The following is a 22,503-nucleotide window of genomic DNA, read 5'->3' on the forward strand; positions in this document are numbered from 1 at the left end:
TGGCTAATGGATACAAAAATACAGTTAGATAATAGGAATAAGTTCTAGCATTTGATAGCACAGTAGGGTGACTATAATTAAGAATAATTGATTAGAGTGTACCCAAAACAAAGATCTAGCCAATCAAGTCTCTGTGTGCCTGGAGAGACTGGGCAGTTTGACCCTTAAGCCTGAATATTCAACCATCCTACTCTTTGAAGCAGACACAACTGCTCTGCATCAGACTGTCACCACATTTGGGTCTCTCAAAACCATTCAAATTCCTGAGCACTTGATGGCTCATGCTAGTTCATCAAATATTGAGCCTTTCCTGGAGAAAAGAGGCTATATCACAATGCAAGAGCAGAATCCAGCCTCACAGCTGTCCCTCTCAGCAAATGGCTCCTTGGAAGCAAACCTGCCAGTGGTTGTCTGGACTGGCTCACCCAAAAGCAGACCTTGGAGAATAGTCTGACTTCTATCAGAGCCTGCAATTTCTTCAGTAATGTCTGGGAAAACCTAAAGGGCTTAGAAAACTGGCTCCTCAAGAGTCAGCAACAGGAAGTTCCTGAAAAACCAAGTTATCAAAAGTGTAATAGCCATTCCACTACCAGTTCTTTCTCCATTGAAACTGAAGATCAAGAGCTTCCTGATCAAGATGGGACAGACCTATCAGATTGGTTGGTGACTCCCTAGGAACCCCAGAAGCTGGAAAAGCTTGAGAATGGCAGTCGTGAAACCAATGAGAAGTTTAAGCACTTGTGCCAGTCCTACAATGTGAATGATTGACTTGTCAAGACCAACTCCCATACCAACTGTCAGGGCAACAAGTCCAAGGGGGTGGAGATTGGAAACCTGGGCAATCTGAAGTGCCTGAATGACCACTTGGAGGCCAAGAAACCATTGTCCACCTCAGCATGGTTACTGAAGATTGGCTTGTCCAGAAGCATCAGGATCCATGTAAGGTAGAGGAGATGTGCAAAGCCAATGAGCCCTGCACAAGCTTTGCAGAGTGTGTGTGTGGCGAGAACTGTGAGAAGGAAGCTCTGTGCAAGTGGCTTCTGAAGAAAGAAGGAAAAGATAAAACTGTGATGCCTGAGGAACAAAAACCTGAGCCTGAGAAGCATAAAGATTCCCTGAATATGTGGCTCTGTCCTTCTAGAAAACAAGTAACAGAACAAAGGCACTAAAGGTAATGGTTCCTTTTAGAATTTCTGATTCCTTCCAAGTCATAAAGAACAGCTCTTTGTCAGAGTGGCTTATCTGGCCGCCATACAAAGAAGGAAGTCCCAAGGAAGACAGAGCTGGCAAACCAAAGCTTAAAAGCCCCATGACCACTTCCTGGTGTCCGTTTAACACAGCTGACTGGGTTCTGCCAGGACAGAAGATAGGCAACCTCAGCCAGTTATCCTCTGCTGAAGACAAGTGGCTGCTTGGCAAGAAGGCCCAGGAAGTATTACTTAATTCACCTCTATAGGAGGAACATAACTTCCTCCTAGACCATTTCAGCCACCCTGCAGTTTGTGACCTTTTTGCCTGTATGTAGCTTCAAGTTGATAAAGAGAAGTGGTTACATCAAATTCCTCTGCAGATGTGAAGGAATGGACAGCAAGAGTTGAGCAGCTTTCTGACGATCATCACACATCATGAGCTGAATGACTACAGGTTGCCAAATCATTGTTTCTGGGTCTGACCAGTGAACTTAGTTCTTCTCCTGCCTAATTTTGTACTAGTGAAGTGAAGTGAGTCATGAGATTGAGTTACTGTTTAAAAGAAAAACGCCATTTAGCAATGCTGAGGTGATTCAGTTCCTTCCTTCTTACAGAAGTATTAATCCATCCTACATTAGAAATGCAGCATCTTGGTGGACCGGTCTTTTTCACAAGCCTCCAAGTCTCCTTAGATTGGGTTGTTACTAAAAGTACATTAAAGCACTCTAGTCTTAAAAATGAAATATTTCTGTAATCGAGTGTATTGATGTATTCTAAAGGTAGTAAACTTCCCCAACTTTTAATTGCCCTATAGATGCTTCTCTTGCTGTGGGTTTTCTTCTGTTAGTGGTCTAACATAATGATTTTTCTGTTCTGTTAACGTATTGTATATTTTACACAAAAAATTAACCTGGCCAATAGCAATTACCAAAAATATATATTAACAAGCTTGGCAATTTTGGACATCGACTACCAAACATTTTAGCCTACATGCTAGTTCTACATTATTTTTCATCTTCACTTGAAAGAAACTCAGCTATCGTCTTTATTTCTTTATGTAAATGCTATTAAAGTATCCAGTGAGCTCTTTTAGAAAGGCTCTGTATGATTTCAAGACTATTTTCAGGGTAGTTCTGGCCTTTCAAAATATTCTACAGACCTACAGGGTTTAAAAGAACCTCAGTACCAACTAAGCAAACAGGTAAGATGTTGGAAATGTGGTCTAGTACTTGAACCATTCACTATCGTAGGGATTTGGGGTGCCTCCTGTGTAAATGGAAGCTGAGCTTGACACATCTGGTGCTTTTAACTAGGAATAAAGTTGTCCTCTCACCGCAAGTACAGTATACCTGTACCTCCAAAAGTACAACACAGTGACATTTTTGTAAACAGACCGTTTTCAACACTTGTGCCTTGGGGCGTTCATTGAAGCTTTATGAAAACTACTGATGTTTTTTCAATATCCTTAAAGTTATGTCCATGCTTTAAAATGTCTCTGGAAGAGAGAAGAGGGGTTTATAATGTTTTTAAATTCTCTAAGATATTTTTGCTGCTTTCCAGACTTTGAAACTATTAAGCTTCTTAACTGTCTACGTTATTAGAAATACTTCTGGGGAAACTTCATGGTCCCACAATGTCACTGCCATACAGCTTCACTAGAGTTCTTTGAACCACAGCTGAAAAGAGCTTTGTATTATTTTTTAATCCCCTCCCCAGATATAATTTAGAACTATTATAATAAAGGTGGTGGGTAAAAACAACTTAAGGAGCCTTTCTAGTTACCTTAAGTTGCAGCTAACTCTGTAGTTTCTTTTTTGAGGCCTAACAAACATACTGTATTTTGCATTATCAAAATGTAATTTACATTACTCACTATGTTAATGAGTACATAAAACATTCTTTTGCATTGATGCATTTTGTATCTACCTTCATTAAAAGCAAAACAGCACTTAAAAAAAGAAAAAAAGGAAGAAATTAACCACAGCCATATGTCTTTGTTACCTACAAATGGTTTTTGTTTTACTCTAATACATCCCTGAGGTGATGCTATAAAGTGAAGACCAGAGTTTATGTCTTAAATAAAGCTTCCTGGAAAAGGACTATACTAGGTACTTCAAACTATTGACATTTCAAAGAATAGACTCTTGGGTACAGTCTTTTGATGTAACATAACTTACACAACTTTCAGACTGCACCTATGGGCTAAGGCATGATTTCTAGAACTCTTTTTAGTTGAGAAGCAGACAGCTTCATGAGATTGCTAACCCAAGATCCAGAGGAACAGGAATTAATTATAGGACTGAATATACTGATAAGGGAAATTTTATTGGGATTATCTGGAATATTGTTGTTTTTGTTTTAATGTTCTGTTTTCTGAGTCTATAAGAAAGCCATTTCCCTCTCTTCTCACACTTCTTTAACCCATGACAAGTAAGTAAACTCTGCTTTTGTAAACTGAAATGAAACAGATTTTAGACAATTCCTACTTACAGAGCACAGAGAAGTCACACAGACCTGTGCCCACCAGTGTCCTACCCCAAGCCAAAACCACCACCAGTGTGACTGCTCACACATTGGCCAGCAGGGTCCTCAACAGCTGCATTGCCTCTGCCACTGTGGTGAATGCCTGCAGGGAGGCAGGCACCCCGGCACCATGAGCACCCTGCCACAGCTGCCACTACTGATGCTGCTGGCATGTGTGAATGAGGAAGGATCCTGCTGTCACTGCACTAAGAAATGCTTTGGCTGACACCACCCATTAGAGTGCAGTGACCAGCAGTGTCAGAGCACCTCGCTCCCCACCCCCCACCAACAAAGTAGATTCCTAACCTCAAGGAGCCAGAGAACAAATTTGGGGCCCAATACAAGTCCCCCAGAGTTACAGTGTGCAATCTCAAAGTTAGGATCTGAGTGTTGGCCACCTAAAATCTTCCAGAAACAAAGCCAGTTGGCTGAATCCACCTTACACCAAAATCAAACCCTCAAAGTCATCAAATAGGATAAAGGAAAGAACAAAAATCCAAAGGTCAGCAACCTCAAAGATGGAAAGAATATAAGCCCACAAAGATGAGAAAGAATCAACACAAGAACCCTGACAACTAAAAAAGCCAGAGTGTCTTCTTTCCTCTAAACAACCACATCACCTCTCTAGTAAGGGTTTTGAACCAGGCTGAGATGATTGAAATAGCAGAAATAGAATTCAGAATATGGACAGGAATGAAGATCATTGAGCTACAGGAGTACATTGAAACCTAATCCAAGGAAGCTAAGAATTATGATAAAACAATGCAGTAGCTGACAGATAAAATAGCCAGTATAGAAAAGAATGTAACTTACTTGACAGAGCTGAAAAACACACTACAATAATTTCATAATGCAATCACAAGTGTTAATAGCAGAATAGATCAAGTAGAGAAAAGAATCTCAGTGCTTGAAGACTGGCTTTCTGATAATAGACAATCAGACAAAAATAGAGAAAAAAGAATGAAAGGGAATAAACAAAACCTCCAATAAACATGAAATTATGTAAAGAGATCAAATCTATGACTCATTTGTGTCCCTTAAAGAAATAGGGAGAGTGTAAGCAGCTTGAAAAACATATTTCAGGATATCATTCATGAGAACCTCCCCAACCTAGCTAGAGAGGCCAATGTTTAAATTCAGGTAATGCAGAAAACCCCCTAAGATACTTCACAAAAAGATCATCCCCAAGATACATAATCATCAGATTCTCCAAGGCTGAAATAAAAGAAAAATTGTTAAAGGCAGCTGGAGAGAAAGGTCAGGTCACCTACAAAAGGAAGCCTATCAGACTAATGGTGGGACCTTTCAATAGAAACCTACAAACCAGAAGAAACTGGAGGCCAATATTCAGCATTCCCAAAGAAAGAATTCCAACCAAGAATTTCACATCCAGTCAAATAAAGCTTCATAAGCAAGAAGAAATAAGATTCGTTAACAACTTCAGTAAAGTTTTTAAACAACTTTAGTAAAGTCTCAGGATACCAAATTAATGTACAAAAATCACTATATTTCCTATACAAGCAAATGCTGAGGGACAAGCAAATGTTGAGGGAATTTATTACCACCAGACCTACCTTACAAGAGCTCCTGAAGGAAGCACTGAATATAGAAAGACTCTTACAAGCCACTACAAAAACACACTGAAGTACACAGACTAGTGATACTATAAAGTAACCACATAAACAAGTCTGCAGAGTAACCAGCTAACATCATGATGACAAGATCAAATCCACACATATCAATAATAACCTTGAATGTAAATGGGCTAAATGCCCCAATGAAAAGACATAAATGGCAAGCTGGATAAAGAACCAAGACCCATTGGTATGCTGTCTTCAAGAGACCCACCTCACATGCAATGACAACACAGGCTAAAAATAAAGGGATGGAAACAAATCTACCAAGCAAATGGAAAACAGAAAAAGACATGGGTTGCAGTCCTAGTTTCAGACAAAACAGACTTTAAACCAACAAAGATAAAAAAAAAAAAAAAAGACAAAGAAGGGCATTACATAATGGTAAAGGGTTCAGTTCAACAAGAATACCTAACTATCCTCAATATATATGCACCTAACACAGTAGTAGCCAGATTCATAAAGCAAGCTCTTAGAGGCCTTCAAAGCGACTTAGACTTCCACACAATAATAGTGGGAGACTTTAACACATCACCAACAATATTTGACATATTATTGAGACAGAAAATTAACAAAAATATTCAGGACCTGAGCTCAGCACTGGATGAAATGGACCTGACAGACATCAACAGAACTCCCCAAAACAACAGAATATATATTCTTCACATCATCACATGGCACATACTCTAAAATAGATTACATAATTGGAAGTAAAACACTCCTCAGCAAATGCAAAAGAACTGAAATCACAACAAACAACTTCTCAGACCACAATACAATCAAATTAGAAATCAAGACTAAGAAATTCACTCACAACCATACAATTACATGGAAATTGAAAAACTGCCCCTGAATGACATTTGGGTAAATAATGAAATTAAAGCAGAAATCAAGAAGTTCTTTGAAACTAATGAGAACAAAGATGCAACATACCAGAATCTCTGGGACACAACTAAGGCAGTATTAAGAGGGAAATTTATAGCACTAAAAGCCCACCTCAAAGAGTTAGGAAGATCTCTATTTAACAACCTAACATCATAACTAAAAGAACTAGAGAACAAAGAGCAAACCAATCTGAAAGCTAGCAGAAGACAAGCAATAACCAAAATCAAATCTAAACTGAAGAAGACTGAGATGCAGAAAATCATTCAAAGATCAACGAATCCAGGAGCTGTTTTTTTGAAAAAATTAATAGAATAGATAGACCACTAACACACTAATAAAGGAGAAAAGAGAGAAGATCCAAATAAATACAATCAGAAATGAGAAAGGGGATATTGCCACTGAGTCCACAGAAATACAATAATCATCAGAGAATATTATGAACACTTCTATGCACATAAACTAGAAAATCTAGAAGAAATGGATACATTCCTGGACACATACATCCTCCCAAGACTGAGCCAGAAAGATATTAAATCCCTGAACAGACCAATAATGAGCTCTGAAATTGAGTCAGTAATAGCCCACCAACCAAAAAAAGCCCAGGACCAGATGAATTCACAACTGAATTCTACCAGATTCTACAAAGAAGAGCTGGTACCATTCCTACTAAAACTATTTCAAACAATTGTGGAGGAGGGACTCCTTTCTAACTTATTCTATGAGTCCAGCCTCACCCTGATTCCAAAACCTGGCAGAGACACAACAAAAAAAGAAAACTTCATGCCAGTATCTTTGATGAATATTGATGCAAAAATCCTCAGCAAAATACTGGCAAACCAAATCTAGCAGCTCATCAAAAAGCTTATCCACCACAATCAAGTAAGCTTTATTCCTGGGATGCAAGGTTGGTTCAACATACACAAATTAATAAACATGATTCACCACATAAACAGAACCAAAACCAAAAACCACATGATTATCTCAATAGATGCAGAAAAGGCTTTCAATAAAATTCAACACCCCTTCATGTTAAAAACTCTCAATAAATAGGTATTGAAGAAACATGTGTTGTGCACATGTACCCTAGAACTTAAAGTACAATTAAAAATATTCTTTTTGAGCGGGGGCCGGGCACAGTGGCTCATGCCTGTAATCCCAGCACTTTGGAAGACCAAGGTGGGTGGATCATGAGGTCAGGAGTTCAAGACCAGCCTGGCTGAGATGGTGAAACCTCCTCTCTACTAAAAATACAAAAATTAGCTGGGCATTGTGGCAGGTGCCTAGAATCCCAGCTACTCAGGAGGCTGAGGCAGAGAACTGCTTGAACCCAGGAGACGGAGGTTGCAGTGAGCCGGGACTGCACCACTGTAATCCAGCCTGGGTGACAGAGTAAAACTGTCTCAAAAAAAATTTTTTTTTTTTTCAAGAAACAGATTTGAAATATCTGATTCTCATTCAGTTCCCAGAATTCAGAAACTCTTAAAGAACCTCCTTACTTTTCATGGCAATATAGCTATTTGCATAATTTTGGTAGGAATTGGTCCTGCTTTTCACCAGAATATAATTAAACAAATTGATAGTGAAATCAAGGCCTTGTCTGAAGTGTCATATCTGAGAATGGTGCTCATTTAATCAGATATGCCCACCAGTTTGCTTTAAGAAACAGAAATTGGTTATACTTAGAGAATCAGTGCCTCCAAAGCCCTCCCAGGAAAGCTGGCCTGGTTCCTGGCTGACAGAGTCCCTAGCTTTCAGAGGGTTAGAAAGGTCATTTTCTAGTAGACCAGTAACTTTAGAATATTCAGGGACCGTAAGAAAAACGGATTTCACCCAAATTCATAGGTTACTGCAGGTGAAATTTGGTATAGAGAGTTTCTTGGAATTGATTTCCTAGCCTCAAGATAGTAAATAGTAGAGGCTTTTAAACCCATCTGAGATTTTTATGAAAACTCCCAGACATAAGTTAATTTTGTGGCATTAGTTGTTGCTCAGTACTATATAGCTCAAGATTTGCAAAGATTGGCAAACTTAAGAGAAACGATATGCTAATTAACATCCTTGCTGCATCTATGTAAACAATCAGGCTAAACCTAATTGAAATCAGCCTTATTTTGTGATCAAGAAGTCTTTCTTTGAGATTATGTAATCACAAGGGGGGGAAGGAGATAGTTAGAAAAAATTATGAAAGACTTTGAAATGCACTAAAAGCTACCAAAGAGATTACTGGATGTTTTTATTGGAAAACTATGCGTTGTCTAGACTATACCACTTTGGCTTACCTAATGCTATATGGTTTAGACCTCTCATATCTTTGAGCTATTTTATGACTCTGTAAGTTATAAAAATAAAATGATAACAAAGCAAACAATTTTTGTCTATAAACATGCAAATTAGTTCTGTCTGGTGGAGGAACAGTTGATTCCCACTCCACTCCAACAATTATGGAAAAAGCCAATTTTGCATTTATTTGTAAATTCATTTCATGACCTACATATAGCTCTGCTCTTTGAATTCTCCTTTGAACTACTTGTAACATCTTACTGATGTCCTCATGAATTAATAAGTTAAATAAAATATTTGACATATGTTCACTTTGTATATTTATTTGACAGTCATGGTTTTATCTTAAAACTTAAAAAAGTATCCATCAACAAGTTAAATTTGTTTTGTTTTTGTGGTGTAAACTCTATTATATTTATTATTTATATATAATTATAAAAGCATTGCATTGTCAACGGTTAACTGGTTGACATAATGTTAGTTTAATAGACACTCAATTGAGCATTTATTAAATTTTGCTTTCTATCTTGGAATTAATAATTTAATTTTAAGTTTCTAACATTCTTGCAGGTACTTGAAATGTTCTTAAGCTGTAAGCACTGTAACTGTGGGGTAAAAATCAATAAAATAACTATGTAGTCACTCAATAAATACTTGTTGAATAAACGATTGAATTACGAATAATATCTATCATTTTGGCAGCATTTCCCAAGTGCCGTACGTTCATATATACACCAGAAATAAAAAATACAAGATGAAAAATAAACTAGATAGTAAGATTTGTTGGAAATTATTGTTGTTATTATTATTATTGCAACAATGGCAATATGGCAATAATAATGGGCTAAAACAGGTTGAATATCTTACCTGCAATTGCACAGTTCTAAGTGCCAGAAGCAACATTTGAACCCAGTTTTCTGACCACAGAGTTCATACCTTTTCACCACCCAGGATATGGTCTTGAGTCTTGTGCCTCTTTGAGGAAGTCCCATCATGGTGATTCATATTTTCTTTTTGTTGTTGTTGTTCCTCTACTCTCAAGCCCCATTATCCTTGTTCTTGGCTAAGGAGACATCTCACTGGAAAGCACAGCACTCACAGGCCTTGGATTTCCAGTTCTGCCAGCAGGAGAACGTAGCCCTTTCAGAAGCTACGTATTCTTGAGCAAGTTACTTAATATCTCTATTAAAATAAGAATATTAATAACATCTTACCCTAAGGGTATTGAGAAGGAAAATGAGATAATGAAGTAACAAGCTTGGCACCATTTCTGGCACAGAGTAAGTGCTCAGTAAGCAGTGATCCAGGTCATAGTTGCTTTCAGATTCCTGCTCCTCTCTGGCCACTCTAAAGCCTCTGAACTTCAGCCAAGGGCAGCAGGGATTAGGTTAAGAAGGAAGAAATGGTAGTGAGAGGACACGATTTGCATAAGCCTTTACATTTTATGAAAACTCTTTTTATTCCACAGTGGAACAAGTCTTTTGAAGCAAGGCAGTACAACATAGAGACAATTTAAATGAATTCCAATTGGAGAGTTACAAGAGAGATTGCAGAAGGAAACTGGGTCCAAATCCCAGTGGCCCTGAGCCAAGCAGGCTCCTGATTGCACTGAGCTCAAATCCTTCTCCAGGCCGCAGAAATAAAAGGGAAGTGAGGAGAGGAGACCACAGGGCATTTGGGGGCCCAACTTAGGCCAAGCCAAAAACTCGGGTCTGGGTCCCAGTCTTTGTTCTTGAGGAAGTTATTTGTCAGCAAATGGAGGAAAACCTGGGAGGGGCTTGTGTTGTTGGAAAAATATGTTAGTTTCAAATGCACACAAAGTCCCGAAATAAAGCTGAGCAAAGCAGCCACTGTGTCTCCCATTGCTTTCATAGATCCCCATGGCCTTCGTCACTGAGTTCTGCACAAAGGGGGCTCTAGGTATGTGCCAGTTTCCTAAGGAAGATATACCAGGCTGAAGCAAGAAAAGCAGGGTAGGTAGGGGTCTTAACTCACTTCTGAATGAGTGTGATTGTGATCTGCACTGTCAAAGCATAGGTCTTGCTCCATTCAATAACCACCTCCAAGGGTTTGGGGCTGTGCAGGAGGGGCTGTGGAGAGGCAGGAGAAGTCATCATTACAGGTACAGAACTGGATTCTAACTTTAATCACAACCTCCAGTGAGGTCTTCCAGACCCGCCAAATCTCACAACTTCAGTTGAGACTTGGCCTTGAAAAATGCGTCCCTGGCAGCTACAGTGTGGCATAGAGAAGGAGCCTGGGCTTTGTTTGCCTTTAACAAAACACCGGGTTGAAACCAGCCACTCACCCACAGAGTGACTTCATTTACTTAACATCTCTAAGCCTCAGTTTCTTTGTTTCTAAATTAAGGTTAATAGCATAGATCCCATAAGGTTGTCGTAAGGATTAAATGAGATAAGTTGGAATTAAAAACACTTGCCTTGCAAGGTGTTTTAAGATTAAATAAGATGATGTATGAAAATCCAAGCCTGGCACTAACAGGCCCTTAATTGTGGCTGGGTTGGTTTGAGGGGGGGCTATAAATCACCCCCTCTCCTTTTCATGATCTGCGCAAGTGAAATACAGAAAAAAAACGGAGTCTAAAAGATTAGCTTTGGAGCCAGTAGAGACAGACAAGAGACGGGGCAATAGCCTGCAGACAAGGGGGCTTCCTAACATTTTACCTTGGAATCAACAGTGTCTCTCCAGTGCTGTTTCCTCCTAAGGAGTAGAGCTAACATTTCTTCATGGAAGCATCAGGACCGGGGAGTTAGATTCTTCTTGGCAATAAGTATGTAATACCTCTCCAACAGATGGCACATATTATTAAAAACATCCCACTGTTATATACAGGTATGAACTTGCCTTCTTAATTCAAGTCCTAACCCTTCAACTTGTGGTCTTGAAATATTTACATCACTTATCCATGTGTTAACATCTTAACAAGGAATTCTTCACAGATCAGCTTTTCAGAGAAGCACAGGATCCCTGAGTGATCAATTTCTTTTCCCCACACTTAAGCCACATCCACAGATTTTCTATTTTCATCACAACACTATAAATATCACAGTAACATTTTAAGTATATCCTTAGGTTTTTCTCTCCTCATCTGCTGTCCCTAAGGAGCAGGTGGGGTGCAAGAGAAAAGATGGAAACCACGCTCAAGGAGCCCCAGCCTCCTCTGTTCTCTTCGATAAATGCTGATACCCTGCCCATAAGCCTGGCTCTGGATTGGAACTGACTCCTGGTCCTATCAATTTCAACTTTCTACTTAATACTATATTATGTCAAATCTTCTAGGCTTCTTTTAAAACTCTGGATGAGCATGGGAGCTCAGACACACACATACACACTTGTGCATGCACATGCATGCTCACATCCACTCATATTCACCCCTCAGTCTCAGCAGGTGATGTCTAGATGATGTCTCATGTTTCATATAGACAATAGGAATCACCATCTGGAAAGTCCTTCAGAGTCACACATTCAGAGCTACAATCCACCCACATCCACGTGCATTCTCTCTTCCTTTCCCTCTCCTATAATAAAGAAGTTCAATCAAAGCAATCTGAGGCAAGTTCTCTTACCTATTTTTGGATGCCATCATCCCCTCCTTCTCAGGAATCTTTACTTTCAGTGATCCTTTTTCTCTTTTGAACATGCAAGCTCTATATTTCCATTGAATTTTCATGAAGAATGTACTCCCATTAAAGAAAAAAACAACCTCTCTCACCACATCCTCATCAGTCAACTAGCACCCAGCCTCTCTCCTCCCTGTTGCAGCCAAGTGTCTCAAAAATGGTGTCCAGCCACACTGACAACATCTGCTCACCTCTCACTCAGTCCTCAGACCACCCCAATCTGACTCTTTGCTCCACCAAAAAAAAACCAAGGCTACCAATGATCTCCAAGTTGCTAAATCCAGCAGTTTCCAGTCCTTGCCTCAGTTATGCTCCCAGCAGCGTTTCAGAATTTGAAGACTCCCTTGGATACCTCAAGGCAACCAATGTCACAGCCTTGCCCCTGAACTGATCCTGACTTGGTTCTCCAAGCTCAAGAGGGTTTCCATCATCTAACCAGCTAACAGAATTCATCTGGAGTCACCCACAACACCTCTGTCCCTCTTACCTTCTACATCCAATTTGCCAGCAAGTACACTGTTTTGCTTTTGAAATATTTAAGTTGATCTATTTCCCTCCATTTCACTGCTATCCCTGTCCAAGCCACCATTTTCTTTCACTTGGTCAACAACACTGACTTCTTAAGCAGTTCTCCTCACAGAGCCTTCTGTCCTGAATGAACAGAAGCTGAGTGGTATTTTTTTAATGCAAATTTGATTTCCTCTCTCTCTCTCTCTCTACCCCCTCCCATCCCACCCTTCTTAAAATTCTTCAGTGGTTTTTTATTGCTCTTAGAATCTAGATCCAAATCCTTAGCATGGCTCATAAGATCCAACAAGGTCTGGCCCCTGCAGGGCCTCCATTTGTCTCACAGTTTGTGTGGAGCTCCGCTTGAAGTTGTGCAGTGCACAGCTTGCACAGCTGTATACCTAGGATCTGGGCCCTGACCTATCTCTCAAGTCTCATCTCTACCGCTCTGGCCCTTCTACTCTATACTCAGCCACATTCTCATTTCTCAAATGTGTCCTGCTCACTCCAGCCAACAGTGTTCTTCATTACCTAGTACACTCTCTTCCCCTCTCCCAAATTCTTCTCTCGGATAATTTTCAACCAAAAGTCACTTCCTCAGGGTAGCTGTTAGTATTGATCACAGTCCCAGCAAGAAACAGACAGCATACTCCAAGAGGGCGAGTGAAGGGAGTTTAATGAAGGGGCATGTAACAGCGTCTGGACAGGGTCAATGGAGACAAGCAAGGGCTGGAGAAGCACCCTCAGCTGGACCCTGTTGCCACCCCTGGGTCTGAAGGCACAAGAGGAGGACAATGCGACTGTAGGAGAGGGGTCTCCTGACAGCAGCTGTGACCTCCAGAAAAGGAACACAACACTGCTAAACTGTAGCCCAACGGGGAGGAGCCCGGGCTAGAAACACTTCCACCCCTCCCCTTCTACTCTCTGATCTCCCGCTGGTGTCTCCCATTGGCTAAACCCACACAAAAGTCAGAGGGCAAGGGAACCCACTGTGGCTCTCTAGGGATCAGAGCAACTAGAAGAGGTTGCTGTGACCTGGAGAGCAAGTGGAGCACATTGTGCCTACCTTCTCTCTTCCCCCTCATTCAGCTCTCTTTGATATATGCTGCTTTAACACAGTACTCTCTTCCTTCATAGTTAGTCTCCCCATTTGTAATTATGTTTCCTATGTTTCCTATTAACATCAAATTATTATCAAGTAATTCTTAATTATTTGATACAGATAGTTCTTCATATCAGATGATGGGCACGATGCGTTCATAAGCTCATGAGGGTAGGCACCACTTGGATTCCCAGTGCCTGGCACAGTGTCTAGTGTGGAGCTCTGCAAACATCTGTTGAATGAATAAACATCCTCATCAACTGCTGATTTTAGAATGTTTATATACTTTGGCCCACGTTTGTGAAGACTAAGGAAGGCCTGGTGTTAATGGGAAAGGCAAGGCCCTGGGCGAGGCAGACAGCACAGATGAGGATCCTCATCGTAGTGTCAGGGAGGTCCAGAACCTTCACTCCACATTCAGTCAAAAGTCTTAATGAAGACTCTGGACCAAAGTTCTGGCTTTTTCCTGCCCCATAGACAGAAATAGTGAGAGGTTCCGACTGGACAAGGGGCCAGATGGGGCAATAAATGGAAATACAAAACAAATGAAATACATCAGAACTTAGAGTTAAGCAATCCATGTCCTCCCCTGCCCTGATGCTTACTTTGCTCTGACACTTACTTTGCTGTGTAACTTTGAGTAATCATGCAACTCCCTGGCTCTCAGTTTCCTCGACTGTCAAACAGGAATAATGACTAAACTTTCCATTATGGTTGCTGGGAGTACCACATGAGGACATGTGTTCTGTGAAATGTAGTTTACAAATTCTTAAGCACTGAACAATTCATCCCGTGGTTTCAGAGGCACACAAGATGATTCTAATAAAGCTCATTTTCTAATTTTTGTTTGGGGAGTGCACTCATTCTGGAAGCAAAATATTCACCACAGATACTCCCGAGCCTCATGGAACCTCCATTTACCAGTTCCTCAGAGTGGCCCTGCCTAGTGACAATTGGAATAATTATTGTAAGCACATAAACCCCTCCCTCCAAAATCAGAAAAGTCTCCTGCTGCTTCTCACCCCCTTCCTCAGCCTGAGAGAAGCTCCCAATGGCCAATCAGAATCATCACCCCTAGTTTTCTATAAGTACACACACGAGAAAGATACACAGTGACTCATGCCTGTAATCCCAGCACTTTGGGAGGCTGAGGCAGGCAGCTCATGAGCTCAGGAGTTTGAGACCAGCCTGGCCAACACGGTGAAACCCCATCTCTGCTAAAGACACAAAAAATTAGCCGGGCATGGTGGGACATGCCTGTAATCCCAACTACTCAGGAGGCTGAGGCAGGAGAATCACTTGAACCCACGAGGTAGAGGTTGCAGTGAGCTGAGATGGCACCATTGCACTCCAGCCTGGGTGATAAGAACAAAACTCCATCAAGAAAGAAAGAAAGAGAGAGAGAGAGAGGGAGGGAGGGAGGGAGGAAGGAAGGAAACCTTGCCTCAGTTTCCCCATGGATCACTTGCTACATATTTATAAATGTGTAGTTAGGAATGTGTGATGTCATTATTTCCAATGATGTGGTTTTAGCTTGCAACAATGACACATTACCCTCATGTGTGCTTCCTTCTAATGGATAATTATCCTTGATCCCTGTAATCATGACATAATATCTCTGAGGCAGAAGTGCTCTTATTTTCCTTTTCTTCTTCCTTTTTCCTCCTTAGGTTCATCCTTCCTGTGGACTTCTGATATCTCCTAAACTCATTGTGGATTTCCTTACCTCTCCAAACGGATGGCTCAGTGTCATTAGCTTTGTAATTTCATCTTTGAAAAATCTAATCTTTGTACTCCCTTCTCTGCTTTCCTTAACTTTTTAATAACACAGACTTGTCAGAACAGAAGTGCTTCTGGCCTGGAACAGGCTGTGCTATCAATGGCATGTATATTGCTGAGGCTGAGGTGGCTTCACTTTGACTTGACACAAACCCAATCAGGATATGAGACCTCTGAAGATTTTCATCTTTATCTGAGGTCTCACAGTTGTTAGGCAAGTGGGAACGATATTGATGTCTGTATACCGCTTTGTCGTTCACACGAAAAAGAGAGAGAGAAAGAGAGAGATTCCTGACATTTATCTCTTAAACAAGACATGTGAGCAGTCAGACACTGTCTGACAGGACAAATATTTACTGTGCCTGCGAACAGCGGGCACAGTAAATATGCCTGGATGAATATGAATATGGCTGGACTGAATGCCAGTCCAGCCAAGGCAAAGACTCTGACCCGAGCTGATCGACGTTCAGCGGAGACACCAGGTCCCAAAGGCTGAGGATTAAGGACATTATTTAACACTGAACCATGCACAAGATTTGTCTTGTTGGCCCTATATCAAAACTGGGCATTTTATTTTCATTTCCTGGATTCTCCGTGGGTTCATGTTCTTTAGGGCAAGTAGCTGTGGGACCTTTTCATTCCTGCAAACTCTGTCTCCAGGCCAATCTTTCACCCGGCAGTCAGAAGGATTATAGGACTGCGGAGTTCTTCTGAAGATTTGCTAGCTCTCCTCCAAAAGAAAAATTAGACTCCTGAAGATCCACATCGCCGCTAAAAGTAAGCAAGGAGATAAGAGACCCGTCTGGGGATTGTGGCTAGAAAAAGCACTCGAGGCATTTTTGCAGCAGAGTCCTGAACAAACCACCGAGGAAAAGGAGGGGCGAGAATTTCCACTAACAAGCTTGACAGTTATTCTGTAGCTCGTAGAGAAGTCGTGCTTACTTCAGCAGCGTTACTTTTTTAGACAGAAATGTCTGATTAGCAACCTCCTAGAGTGATGGTGCTTAATTGACACTGGCCACAAAGGCGTTTGAGAAGTTTTATCCCCTGCCTTTCATATAAAATACTTAAAGTTCTGCTGCTGCAGGCAATATTTGGGAATAAGTCTTTATCTCTCCGCTCCGCTAGCTTCCCAGGTGACCTTCCTTTCCAGGGAAGCCATATGCTGCTTGCTTCTGATGCTCCCTGGTTTGATTCCATTGAGTAAGCTCTTTAAACTCTCATGCCTCAGTCTCCTCAACTACCTGAGATGTTGGAGAGGAATTAAATGAGAACACGTGTCTAAAGCTTTTCTACAGCCTGAGATTTTTGAAGCAGGCACTCATTACATGTTAACTCTCATAGTTATCATTTTGACAAATGTCAGGCTTGTCTCAGCTAAGCTGAGGAGTTGAGGCTTTCTCCCTGCCTTGGTCAGGATAATGAGGGCTGGGTGTGGCAGACATGATAATAGCCCCCAAAAGATGTTCATGTCCTAATCCCCAGAACCTGTGAACATTACCTTATATAGCAAAAGGGTCTTTGCAGATGTGATTTAGATGGGGGAATGATCCTGGATCTAGTGTCATCACAGGGTCCTCACAAGAGGAGGGAGCAGGGGTCAGAGTCGGAAGACAGGATGACAAAGCAGAGCTCAGAGAGGAGAGATGATCCTACACTGCTGGCTTTGAAGACAGAGCAGAGGGACACAAGCCAAGGAATGCAGGAAACCTCCAGGAACTGGAAGAGGCAAGGAAACGGAATCTCCTCTACAGCTTCCAGAAGGAACACAGCCCTGCCAAGACCTTGATTTTAGACCAGTAAGACATCTGACTTCCAGAACTATAAGATAATAAATTTGCATTATTTTAAGCCAATAAGTGTATGGCAATTTATTCCAGCAGCCCGAGGAAACCAATGCACTGGGTAAACAGTAGAGACCTGTGGGTCCCATCAGGAACAGAGGCAAGAACGCAAAGGAAACTCTAGAGGGATGGCCCTGGGGACATGGACTCCACCCCACAAGAGGGCTCCTTGCAGAGGCCTCAGCCCTGCAGGGAAGAGAAACTACTATCCCTCCTGGAAAGCCTTGGCATCAATGACGCTTGCCTTAAGGCCTCGAGGGGTGAATAGAGGGGCTGGAGGACACGCTCTCCATGGGGAGATTCCAAGGTGGAATATGGGAAGTGAGAACTGAATGGCTATTGGAGGACAGGGCTGCTGGCTGCTGTCTCCTCAGAGAACTGCAGAGGAAGCGGTATGATGGAAAGGTGTGGCCACAGCAGTGGGCTCAGTTTCCACAATCTGCTTAGGCCCTCCTGCAATAAGGATGCTATTTTCACACAGGGCTTATGAGACTCGGTCTCATCTTTCCATAGACTCTGCACTTTTTTCATTTCCCCTACAGGCCGGCACTCAAAAAATACGTAATGGATGAATAAACGAATAAATGAATTTTTACTTGTTGAACCAACAAGTAAAAAGAGCCCAGATGTTATGACAAAATATCACCATTTCTCTTGGCTTGGAGGTGGGGGTAGGGGGTTGGGAATGGGAAGGAGACTGGGAAAAGATCCTTTTCTTCCTTTTAATATTCCTAGGAAGGGCCTGACTGAGCAAATCCCTTCCCTGCAGTCAGACATACTGGCAGGTATCCTTAGGCCCAGATTAGAAAGATGGCTGCGGGCCCTAGGTGCTGCTGCTGTCGTTGGTATGCAGGCAAACGCTCCCAGCGCATTTGAAATCTGAGGGGGTGGATGCTAATAACCCATAATCAATGTTGCATTTGCCAACAGCCAAAAGAAAAATGAACCTTTAATTGAGCAAGATTTGGCATCAATCAATGATGTGACTTTAGTCAGGCAAAACCGACAGATTACTGAGCCGGACACCCAACTGTGAGAATTGCTCTCTACTGGGGTGAAGAATGCAAAATGTGGTTAAACAGCCCATCTTGCCAGGCCCGGGATCATAACTCACTGGGAAAAAACACCTCTTGATATCTGTTTGTAAATCTTTTTCATTTTTCTCTTTTTTATGTTCTAAGAGCTTAACTTACTTTGTACCTCTGAGCCCCTTCACAGAAGTTTTGTGTTCTTATACACTAATGATAGTTTCTAAGAAGCCATTGGACACAATGGAATCAGCAGATTCCCAGCACCCACCCAGAGAGCTGATAGAAGAGGAGCTTGAAGAAGCAACAGTCGGAGGCTAGAGAATTCTGGCAAGATGGTGGGGACGACGGCCACACAGGTTTTGGATCTTCCTAAATACCCACCTAAAAACACAGATACTAAGTAGCAACACCAAAAAACCTGGCCAGGGACAACATTTTTCACAAACTAGCTGATGGGGTATCCCCATGAACCCCAAATACAAGCAGGTCAGGATAAACCACCAAGCCCTGAGCACCTTCAGTATCTGTGAGGGAGTAGAGGGAAGTCCTGGGCAGCTACAGACCCAGCATGGGAGAACTCCAAACACCAACAGATGGGAACCGCTGCAGGCCTGAGACCAGCAGCTGTTATTGGGAGGGGTTTTGCTCAAGCCAGTGGGGGCGTGCAAGGGATCTGTGGTCTGCTCTGAACTAGGAACTTTTGAAACTGACCAGCCAGGGTTCCCCTCCAGCACAGGGCCCCAGAACAAGAAAACTACTAGGAGGGAAATCAAAACTGAGCCGACGCGGGCTGCAGACTGATGAAAATCAGCGTGTGTGTGTGTGTGTGTGTCTGTGTGTGTGTGTGTGCGCATGTGCGTGTGCGCTGGTGGCCTCCCCCCAACCTGCCGAAATGCTTGGAAGGCTCTTTCCTTCCCAGGCCCTCCTGTTGCTCTCAGTCATTGCTTTGATGACCTGTGTGGACACAGTTCTGCAGCTCCAGCACTTCTCAATCCTTTCAGACATGGTTCTGCATTCACCCTCTGGCTTCATGCATAATTCCAATCGATTAGTCCTAATTCTGACCCCGAGAGTTACAAAGAAATCTCCTCCCTCTTCCATATGACAGGTTTCAAATATTTGACAACTGCTATCAGGGGCCCTCTAAAGAACCTCTTTTTCAGGCCAAGCGTCTCCAGGTTCTTCAAAAGCTCCCTCTACAATGTGACTTTCTGAAGCCTCAGTCCTGGCCACCTGCCTTTGGGCTTTTTGCAGTGCAGAGAAGCAGTATGGTATAGTGTAAAAAACACCAGTCCTGGTGCTAGAGAGCTTGTGTTTAAGTTCTAGAATTTCTACCTCCTGGCATCAGTTTTTTATCCTCTCTGAGCCTCAAGATTTTTCATCTGCAATATGGGGATAATATGAAATCCTGGGTTTATCGTGAGGCTCAGGGAGTTAATAAATGTATCTTCTTTGAGAGCCCTAGAGCATGGTAAAAACATATATATATACACACACACACACACACATACATACATGTTTGTGTATTATTTCTCCAACTTGTAACATCAGTAGCACTTCAAGAGCCTGGAACAGACCACTCCAGAAGTGATCTGTTTAGAGGAGGGCACAATGGAACTATTCTATCCCTATTCTAGTCCAAGGCTTTTCTTAATGTAGTTTAAGTTACACAAACTTGGCAGATCCTTACTGAGCCGGCAGTCAACTAAGCAAGAGCCACTCCATTTACTTTAGGCTCGTAATTGTCTCAGACGAGGTTATACATAATGTCACATGTCACCTTAATAAAGAGAGCTGCTTTCAGCCCCATATAAAGGGCCTCCTATGTTGAATTAGATGGGCCCATCATTCTTTTCCCAACTTGGTCCCAAGGAATATTTTATCTGGGAGGAGAGTACAGAGATTATCCTTTCTCATTAAAAAACATTATAGTCATATACATCTAAAATTCATTTTCCTCAATATCCTTTCATTGATCTTCAACCCTGGAACCAATCTAAAGATTTAAGTTATTCCCATCTTCGGTATAATCTGCCTCTTCTGGATAATAAACTCCATATACCCACTGTAGGACATAGCACATCTTTTTACTCAACCTAGATTTATGTCTTTCAAGTTTGCCAGGGTATCTTCACCAATATGCCAAGATTTGTTGAACAGCTTCACCACATGGCCCATGGGTTCTTGATTATTTCCTTAAATACTGCCCTAAAATCCAGCCATCTTTTAAAGTCGGCAGTAAAGTTTTAGAAAATGCATGTGATTCGCTGTTTTCATGAAAGTGTACCTTAAAAAATAAGAGGCAAAGCATGTTATTCACCTCGGGTAAGTAAGCAGAATCTCCTGGGAGCCCGGCAGCTTGGCTTGTGAGACCTGAATCAATGAGCCTATGTCCACGTGGTGTCAGTTACCTTGGATTGCCAGCCAAGAACATAGGAAGAAATAGCCTCATGGGGACTAATGTTGGAAATCAAAACATTCACACTTTATTGGAATCATTTGTCCTCTCACATGCTGTGAGTGCACATAAGCTTTCAAATATATACTCTTTTCCATGCACCTACTTCCAGATATAGGACTGCCCTTACATCCAACAAGAATACTAACTTCACATACATTATTGGTGAAAGGGTGATGGCAATATATAGGCGTGTAACGATATTATCCAGTGACAGCAAGGCAAGGAATAAATTCTCACCTCATAAGACTTCAAAGGGAAAAGAAGCTGGTGACTAACCAACACCGGGCTCTGGTTAATAGTCCCACTGGTGACAATTCCCAAGTGATGTTGATCAGCCAAACATTTGAGTAGCTAAGCATTTGAGTAGCTAAGCACATCAAAGGCCCCTGTGATATTTACATCCATGTGGCTAGATCTGGGACTTAGTTGGATGTATATTAACAAAAAATGTGTTTGTCAAATATCCCAGACAAGATGGGTGGATTTTCACTGTTTCAGTCCCTCCCCTCCCTGGTGCCCCTTATGCCATTTGTATTTTGTAGTTTATGATTTCCAAGAACTACCTCTAAGTTGTTGACCTCAGTATATCTCCCAGTGAGATCGCAAACTCTGTGAATACAAGAACCAGGTCTTCAGATCCCTTTCTCTCCTCACTCAGGTCTTAATCCCAAGCCTTTTATAAAGCGAACACCCAATAGGTATTGCCTCACCAAATGGCCTCATGTGGTCTCAGAGATATCAACATGACGTCAGTCTTGAATTGCATTGCGCTGCATGACAAGAACTGTAAAGAGGGAGGAACTGGGGCCGGGCACGGTGGCTCAAGCCTGTAATCCCAGCACTTTGGGAGGCCGAGACAGGCAGATCACGAGGTCAGGAGATTGAGACAATCCTGGCTAACACAGTGAAACCCCATCTCTACTAAAAAAAAAAAAAATACAAAAAACTAGCCGGGTGTGGTGGCGGGTGCCTGTAGTCCCAGCTACTCGGGAGGCTGAGGCAGGAGAATGGCGTAAACCAGGGAGGCAGAGCTTGCAGTGAGCTGAGATCCGGCCACTGCACTCCAGCCTGGGTGACAGAGTGAGACTCTGTCTCAAAAAAAAAAAAAAAAAAAAAAAAAAAAGGGGGAGGATCTGGGGCTTGGAAACTGTCCTGCAAAACCATCTCTCCCCACTCCTACTGCAGATCCAATGATTTGTTGGTCCTTTGATGTATTTTTGCCTTGGTTGTATTTTTTTAAATCATGCTATTAGGGTTTTGTTTTCTTTCAGGTAGTGAGTTGAAGAGATAACCCTTTCTAAATTGCCAGCATTCCAAAGAGTCACAGGTATGAGGCCAAAGGCACTCCCAAACAAGAAAGGTCAAGTGTGGTCACTCACCCGAGAAGCAGAGCAGGGCAAACCACTTGCCCCCAATCAGAGACAGTCCCTCCGTGTGAAATGCCAAGAAGCCTGCTTTTGATTTGTGGCAGCCTATAACCTGGCCATTGCTTGAGGTCTGAGTCTTAATACATTTTCTCCACTTTCCAAGTGTATACTTACTTAAATTTTAGAATCATCTGGTTATAAAGTCCTAGGGGTTTTGAGGAATAAAACAACAGGTCAGCATGAAGTTAAAGAAGATAAA

The 22,503-nt window shown here is 41.9% G+C and overlaps 1 long non-coding RNA gene and 1 pseudogene across 1 annotated transcript; one reads left to right on the forward strand and one right to left on the reverse strand.

The window, feature by feature from the left end:
- The first annotated feature begins 227 nt into the window (after positions 1 to 227).
- On the forward strand, positions 228 to 1,576 carry LOC104660089 (annotated as a pseudogene).
- Positions 1,577 to 9,384: 7,808 nt separating this feature from the next.
- LOC115897684 lies at positions 9,385 to 12,696 on the reverse strand. Its single transcript, XR_004057456.1, has 3 exons — positions 11,197 to 12,696; positions 10,508 to 10,602; positions 9,385 to 9,694 (listed from the first exon to the last, which is right to left on the reverse strand). It is a non-coding gene; the product is annotated as an uncharacterized LOC115897684 (long non-coding RNA).
- Positions 12,697 to 22,503: the final 9,807 nt, after the last annotated feature.

Source organism: Rhinopithecus roxellana, chromosome 5 (assembly GCF_007565055.1).
Source record: "Rhinopithecus roxellana isolate Shanxi Qingling chromosome 5, ASM756505v1, whole genome shotgun sequence".
Taxonomy (NCBI): Eukaryota; Metazoa; Chordata; class Mammalia; order Primates; family Cercopithecidae; genus Rhinopithecus; species Rhinopithecus roxellana.